This window comes from Homalodisca vitripennis, chromosome 1 (genome assembly GCF_021130785.1).
Source record: "Homalodisca vitripennis isolate AUS2020 chromosome 1, UT_GWSS_2.1, whole genome shotgun sequence".
Taxonomy (NCBI): domain Eukaryota; kingdom Metazoa; phylum Arthropoda; class Insecta; order Hemiptera; family Cicadellidae; genus Homalodisca; species Homalodisca vitripennis.
In genome coordinates, this window is record NC_060207.1 from 119739220 (window position 1) to 119748135 (window position 8916).

The window sequence follows — 8916 nt, forward strand, 5'->3', positions numbered from 1 at the left end:
ATCAGTACGCGGAACCGGTTCATCTGAGCTTGACCTTGCTATCTGTTGATTTTCCTTGTCCTTACATCACAACAAACAACAAACTGTAATTTAATTGCTCGGCTAAAGAACTTCGAGTACTAGCGATAATCGGAATGAATGAAAAATAATAAATTAATTAGTCTGATAACGATTGGGGCAAATATTTAACCGAATATCAAGATTTTTGTCATGGCCGTTTTTTATTGGCAAGTGTACATATTTCCATCAGTTTTGTTACACGATTATGGCATGGATATTGTTCATGTGAATAGAATAGCTCGACAGTCACACCTACTGATACCAATAGCATTAATCGCACGTTATGGTAACATCAATGGACCTGTAGGCCTCACATGTTTAGTATCATGCTAAATAATCTGCTATAACATGAACTCATTCTTACCCTATGACAAAATTAACATGACAAATTAACATTAACATTCAGTACCTAAGCAAGGAATTAGAACTGCATATTACAACATAACTCATTGTTACTGTAACAACATGTAGGCTAATATAGTTAGTCATCACAGTCTGTCATGTTTCTATTAATTGTTAAACAGTATTGGTGCAACCTGATATATGTGTGTTTAAAATGTGTGTATTGTGTCTCTTTTCTACAATACAGCATTTATAATATTTTTCACACTTAAAAGTTTATAATAAATCAATAATTTGGTTTATTATCAAGTGTGTTTTTGTTACACTTTTAAATACAATCATAAGGTCCGGTCAATTGTTTTTATTTCATTATACATCAAAATGATACCGATTAATAAAATACCAGCCAGAATATATTCTGGCCTATATAATACTACACACAAAAGTACAAACAACATTACAAACAATCTAAATCTTTGATAAAAAAATAAAATTATGATGACTTATCAATGTGATGGTTTCAGTAGTTTAAAAAGATAAAATAAAATTGACTTTAATCACACATAAAACAATACCATATTGAAAATGAATATGGAAATGTACATATATAGATAACCATACGCTATACATAAATGCTTTAGGATAAAAATATAACTACGTGAAATAAAACAAAAAATTATACCAAATTAAATCAAAATGAGAAAATGTAGGCCATGTAAGACACATTAATTATGGCATATTGACGGTCTTATGATATCCTTTACAAGAATGGTTGACTGCATAAATGTTCTTAATACTATTAGGTAACTTATTGTGTAGTCTAGGTAAAAAATTGTATTTTCTTATGAAAAAGGCATATTGGAGGCATAGCAAGTGCTTTTTTTCAAATAAAAATAAACAAGAAATGTTATATATAGTCCTATCTTGCTTAGTTTACCGTAAATCTGTCTGTGTTTTTTTTGGAAAACAGTTTGTTTTAAAGCTGAATAAAGGCATTAAGTTCAAACTTTACACAATGTTTAGCCTCTAATTAAGACCTGTTTTGAAAAAGGTTTCAGAAAAATATCGTAGATTTAAAAGTGGTGGCTATGCACAGTTTTCAAACCGTAATAACTGTAAAATCATTTAAAAATTTACAAGAATAAAGAAATATGGATTATTTTTGTATAAACATTTTGATACAGAACTTGTTTCGGTGCGATAAGTAATAACGGAATATTAAAGGGTTTTCTAAGCTCCATTCCTCATGTAACATGCACTAATAGACTTATTAATGTGTGTTTAACTGCTGATTGATTGTCAGATGATTATTGTAATTAACAGCTGAAATTACCTACTCACTGTTGGCAATTTTGTACACTTGTTATAACATTTGTTTGGGAGCATTAGATGTTATTTTGCTGAATCAATATTAAATTTATGTTTTGTTTTATTTGTTTATGTATGGTAACCAAATATCGGTTATTAAGCATAGAATCATTGGTTTACACAATTGTATTGTTATATAGTTTGCTTTAAATGAGTTAATTTACTAAGGAAATGCAATTAACTTGACTTAAATCTTTTGTTGATTATTGGTTTTAGTAATTCATTTATTACTAGTTGATTGTAGTTTATTGAATTAGTGATTAGTCTTAATAATAATAGGAACATATACAATAATAAGTTACGTAAATTAACTAATTAAATATTATACAGGTATAATTGGTATTTTGTTAAAACATATAAAGAAATCAAACAACATATTAAGATTTATTCACAAAAAACATTTACTGCATCAAAATAAATTCTATAGCAAGTTTACAAAAGTTTTCAATATTGAGTAGATAATTTCAGTTCTTAGTTATAACGATCAGCTGATCATTAATCATCATCCCTGAAAAATAAAATGGTGAAGTTTGATAGAGTAATTTGTGAACACTCTGTATATTTTGGTTTAGAGTTGAATTATACCCTTTTTAATAAAAAAGAAGTAAAATATAAGAATACTACACAAATTTATAAGCGAATAGATCCATTAGTGGAAAAAGTGTAATTTGAAAAAATCAGCAATTGCAACATTTTACTCATCTGTACCAAAAATCTAATCTATCAGTAGGCTAGTTTAAATTTAGATATTCGTATAGAATCAACAGATTTTAAGTAGTGTAATTACTTGGACCCTTTACTTTAATATTGTTTAATTGGAATGAAACACTATTTTCATGAGACCGAAGATCAAAAGAAATTAATTATTTTGCATAGTACTTTTGAAAAGTTGTTAAGTGCAGTGGAAGAACTCCGAGACCGCATTACGTACTCGGGCCGCAATTCCAGTACCATTGACTCGACGCTGTGACATCACTTAGCGGTCTAAGCCATCTTTTGTGTACAAAGAAGCTACTTACTCTCCAGCTTCAGTTCGGGTCAAAGTGTTCTTTTCTTCAGACGGGTTCCTCTTTTATCACCTGACTCAATAAAGCGCATAATTTTATTTTAGAAGAAATTCCCATTGCGACGTTTTTTATTTGAAAACTAAAAAAAAGTAAATCAGTTTGATACTGATTAACATAACAACTTCTTATGATAAATTAGTTTTATAATGGTTAGTTAGACTCCCGTTTCTGTAATTAATATAGAGAATTTTGAAAGTAGAGTTAAATTGAAATAATTACAACTATGCGAATCTGATATTCGTATAAACTTTTTTCCTTAAAAACACAGAAATATTTACGGTAAACTAAGCTAGATAGGACTATATATAACATTTCTTACTTATTTTTATCTAAAAAATGCACTTGCTATTCCTCTAATTTGCCTTTTTTGTTTCATCGCCTACTAAGAAAAATGCATTTCGTGATAAACATACACCTACCCCACCTTTTTGTATTGAACTAAATCCCTGGTGAACTAAATCACTTAGCCATTCTTGACTCTTGGTGAACTACATCACTTAATTTTTGGTGACTTATTATATCGGTGAATTACTAGTGGAATAATATCTGGTTTATGTTTCTGTAGGTGATTAACATTGTATGTAGTATGTTACATCAGTAGCAGCTAGCTTTGTCGCTACGTTCACGCTATATTCTAACACCTGGTGTCTCCGGAATAGTTTAACAATGTAAAATATTCACTGTAATGTTTCGACTATTGTCTTTCACAATATAGCATCTAATATTTTAACAACCTTAACTTTACTAGTGAGTTGTCGCCTAGAGAAATTTAAACACCAGTTTCCTTCAACTCCCCGATTAAGTTAACTATCTTAGCGACAAAACATCCTATTCAGCTATATTATCTAATGAACTTGTCAATTAATGATCTGGTAAACTAATCATCCAAATTGGGATAACCCCTCAGTGGAAGTAAGTGTGTGTTTTTATAACCATGCTCTAAACTGAACTTATCCACTTACCCAGTTACCCCCTCATAGAATAAAATGGTACTTAAGGAACAGATTCAATCAATACAACATAAAATGTACCCATGCGTAAGGTAGCAGTCAACGAAAAGACAGAGCTCTTAGTTTGTTTGATTTAGCAATAAGCTGTTTGATAATAATGATTATGTTTAATCTCAAGCCTTTGTATAATAATTTGTATACACATACAACTGTCACTTGGACATTTCCTAACATTTGAATGCAACGAACGCCTTAAAGCGTAGTGGTAATGTGAGGCTGGTCGGGACCACTCCGTATAGACCAGTAGTGAACGTGTTAAAGAATCAGATACATATTGCATTGACTAAGAGTTTTATACGTTTATTGAGCAGAAACATATATCTTGTACAGTTTATAATCCGTGCACCAATACAGCTGATGAAGCAATGGAACACCAAATGTAGTGAAAACATAACATTATAAAATCAAAACGTTTTATCCCAACTGATCTTTATTCAATTTAGTACATGGAAATACATAATTTTTCAAAAATATAAAAAATATGCAGTATGTTATATAAAAATATTGTAATGAAAAGTGACGAGACATCTATTCTTTACGCTCAGTTTTATCAGCTCCGACAAGTTAATTGAAGATGAAAGTTTGAAAGGTTTCAAAATTGGATTTCTTAAACACAACAGCTGAGAACTTCATACTTTAAATCTACAATATTCCAAGACGACGCGCACTGAAATATGTTAACATAAACCAATCTTAAGGTAGGTATTGAATACAAAACTTACTTTGACGTTGCTTTACATGCTTTGTATTAATTTCTTGAGTCTTTAATTTTGGAGAGGTACTTAACGACTTAAAGATTAGAGTTGTTTTGTTTAAATGACTATTAAAGGAACAAATAAATTCGCTTGCGGTTTAGTTCTAAACCCACTTGTAGAAATGGTATTACCACATGGGACTTTAATCTCCTTGTCTAAGATTTTTGTGCCATTTCAAAATAAATTTCTCACAAACCTTGTAGAGTGTAACAAACTAGCAGTTACAGAGACCGATCTAAAGGCAGAATTCAGAACACAGTTTTATTGTTTCGGTTTTAGTGTGTAATTATTTATGGACAAAGATTGCCTGATTTTGTATAATAAAAATTGAAGCTTTCAAATAAAAAAATCCAAATTTCAAAAAATTAAATTAATAAAAACATTGGTGGACATTGAGAACTAACAAAAATATTGCCTGTTTCTTACCTTATACAAGGTAGGGATATGCCACTCTATTTGTCACGTAAAAAGCTTCGCTGAAGTTCTATGCCATATTTAAAATCTATGGCTCAGTTGGTTAACTAGATATCCACTGCACAGGCAGACAGAAAGGCACAGAAACATGTAGAAATACATTTAGACAGCCCATTCCCCGACAGATAGACAAACAGATAGAAGAGAAATTTTGTCGAAAAAAAGCTTTGCTGACACACAGCTAATAATGGCGGTTTTCTCTCCTAAAACGGAACAACAATGGAATTCCCAAGGTTAATATAATCAAGTTATATCAATCAGTCAGGTAGTGAATAATTCCAGATTGAAATTGAAGTCTATTCTTATCTCTAGAGATTTCTATAACATTAACTAACATATTTGTAACGAAAAGAGAGAGGGTTCTATACCCCCTTATTGTGACTATTTCAATAAGTCAATGTGAGATTCCCAATTATCACTGTCCGGGATGAGCGCTCTCGGACGGCATGTTGTGTCAGGGCGCCGCTGACGAGAGCTGAGTTTGATTGGGTCTTATAGTCGTTCGAAGAAAGTAGTTACTGGAAACGTATTTTTTTCAAAATCGGCATATACAGAGATTTTAGCTCTCAAAACTAAAAATTCTTAAAGTTTTCTTTTTTATTTTTTTTGCCAAAGTTATAAGTAGAAATAACTTCTCTTGTCATAGGATTGTATTATTAAGGATTTCATAAGACCTTCTTAAAAATTTTCGTTATAAGCTAGTCTGTCATTTGACTCTTTAATGAAAGGTCTCAAATATTCGAAACTTGGCACAAAGGTTCATTTTGATCCAAACAAAAGCACTCTTGATTCTGGGACCGAAAGGTCCTCCTGTATATGCAACAACTCTTTACAGAAATTTCCTAGAGATTCGAAACTTGGTACATAGATTTCTATTAGTCCAAGGAAGAGCTGTATTATTTTTGGGTTCAGAAGGTAAAAAAGTAGTCAGTCCGTCTGTCAGGCTATACCACAACTCTTTGGTTGTGTTCTATGTCGGCTTATATACTTTTCAAACAGTTTCAGGCGTGAGGCTCTTGGATACGCGTCATTGAAATATCACAGCAATTAGTAGTTTGATATATTTAATTTTCCGGAGTATAAGTTCAATCAACGTCAAAATCGCAAACGGGGGTGTAATCAAGTACAGAGTGTGTGAGCGGCAAGGGAGTGGGGAATGGGGGTGGCCGCGTTGAGTCACCATGTGATAATTAAGTCTAGTTTTCAATTCTCAGAATAACGGGGGAGGCGAGTAGTGCTTGAAATAACGCAGGATCTTTCCGGAACCATTAAATTAGTGATATTATGAATCAGTATCAACTTTCGTAGTATTCAGGAGGCTGAGGGTGCAGCCACCACAGCCACACGGTCAGCAATATTGGGCACTTACATTATTCGGCAAACTCTCATATTTTTCCTTATTTAAACTTGTTTTATGGAGCTTACTAAGCAAAAAACAAGATTAAAAAGTTATATTGTTTTATAAATAGCCTCTTTTGGTATGTTTTCAAATATTTTTATAACGTAATAGAACGAAAATAATTTTTCTGAAACTTTTCAACTTTGGAATGCGCTCAACTGACATCCATAACAACAACATATTTGTCTGTAACATACAAAATATGCGGCAACACACACGGCATTCTCTTATAACGTAAATAAATGCGGTCTCAGCTATAAACTCTGAGTACAAATCCATGTCAGGTCCTCATTGAGCAGTCCACCAGTGTTTGAAATACAACTTTACTACGTTTCGTGTTCAGCTGTTACATTTAACTGGGTCTTTCCGATCGGTTACATACCATCAGCTAACAATTCACCAGGAACTATCATAGCCAACTGATAATACTTTACATTAATTTTTAGAAAACATTTCCATCTTATTTAGTTAAATGTTACTAACTGTGCAACACAACACGTGACATGAAACATAAAATTGCATGTTATACTTGTAACCATGGAGACGATAAGGCACGTACAGTGTTTCCAGGAGTTGATTTGATTGCTTTGGTTTACTCTGGTGCTCGTAATAAAATGTCAAAAGTCATAACTTGAATATGTCTTCAATACATTTTATTTTTTTGAATTCTCAGATTATTTATATTACGTTTCTTTAGAAATACCTACCGCTATTACTGGAAACTGTGGTTAGGGATCATTCCTAGTTTTGTATAATGCATGTATGTGAACATCTGTGGAATAAATCATTATTTCATTCTTTGTTGGCTAGCCTTTGATAGTAATTTTATAATACTCGTACTTACTTCAATTTATAGTTAGTCGTTCCCAAATATAATCAATAATAATCTTTGTGGAGTTTGTAAACCATATAAAGTTGATCCTAACCACCAAATTCTTGAACACGAATAAAATGCAGTGATACACATTTTATACTTCCATTTGAATATGATTAATTCAGAAATATAATTAGTATTACCTAGCCACTCATAAATTTATCAACAGTAACACAGAGCTGACCATTAGGACGTGTATTGAAGTCATTTTAGTTACTGAAATCTTAAACACTTTGAGGAATCCTATTTTGGTAGCTAACACCAACTACCTATGATTACAAGAGCAATATCAGCACTTCAAAGAAATGGAGGCAGGGCACAATTACCAAAATCAACTGCCTTAAAGGATTTTTCTACTATTATTTATCATTAAATTTTTAATTAACATGACAGCTTTTTAGTCTGGACACTCGTTCCATTTTGTTTTGAACACAACCTTCCTAAATTTTACGGTAAACGGTAATTACTTACGCTATAGATGCATTAGACCGCAGTGCATTCACATGATGTTGCAAAAAGTAACAACCGTTGATTATAATAAGTTTGCTTTCAGGTATATTTCAATGGAATATTGAATGCACTATATTGGTGTTATGTATGATGTCATTTCAAGATATTAGTAGTTTTAACAGAGTGTGGTCAGCATAGCCAATTACTTTTTTTGTTACATTTCTGAATTCAATCTGTTGATATATATATCTCAAAAGCGGAGAAGTCCGAGGCTACAATATAAACATATGCCATTCCTTTGGGTTTCTTTATTAAAAGTTCGCCAAGTAAACAACAACTTTATCCATTCTTGTAAATGTATAGATTGAAAACAAGTAAGTTTCTTTATTATGTGTCACTATTAAGTGTTAGCTAATATTGTAACACTACTTTTCGAGAATCGGCATCTATTATGTTCTTCAGGTTTCAAAAACTCTAAGACACGCAGCTTAAGTTAGCAATCCAACAAAGACATGGCAATGAACACGTCAATGTTGTGCCTGTAAACATAACGGTCTAAATATTAAACATACCTGATATCAATAAAGGCTGGGTTAGCACAAAAACACTAGTATTTAGCACAGACGCACAACAGCAGCACATGATGCACGCACAATAGCATAGAACTAGGTGAAGACTAAGACAGAAATTCCTTTTCAGTAGATTATGGAGAATTAGATAACTTTGATTGAAGGTGATAAAATTGACGATAAATCACACTAAAGGTTTTGATTAAGTTATACGTACTTTTGTGTTCAACATCATTGTTTGTGCGCTCCACTGAGAGAGTTGGTAGAGGGCAGGGGATGCTGATCTCCTTCATAATACATGTTCTCCCTAATTACCTGTGAGTTGCAACCAGGGACAACAATGAATGCAAGGAGTTCCATGTTTGTTGTGGTAGTGGAGTGGGGGAGAATAGTATGACTCCAGTAATACTGCAGTCAGCCAGTTTGGTTATGCCCAACATCTGAGAAGAGAGTATGTGTAAACCGATTCTGCGAGGGATATTGCATGGATGCCGTCCAGGCATAGCTTTGTGACGATAAAACAAATTCAAGCTATTGATTTCATTCAG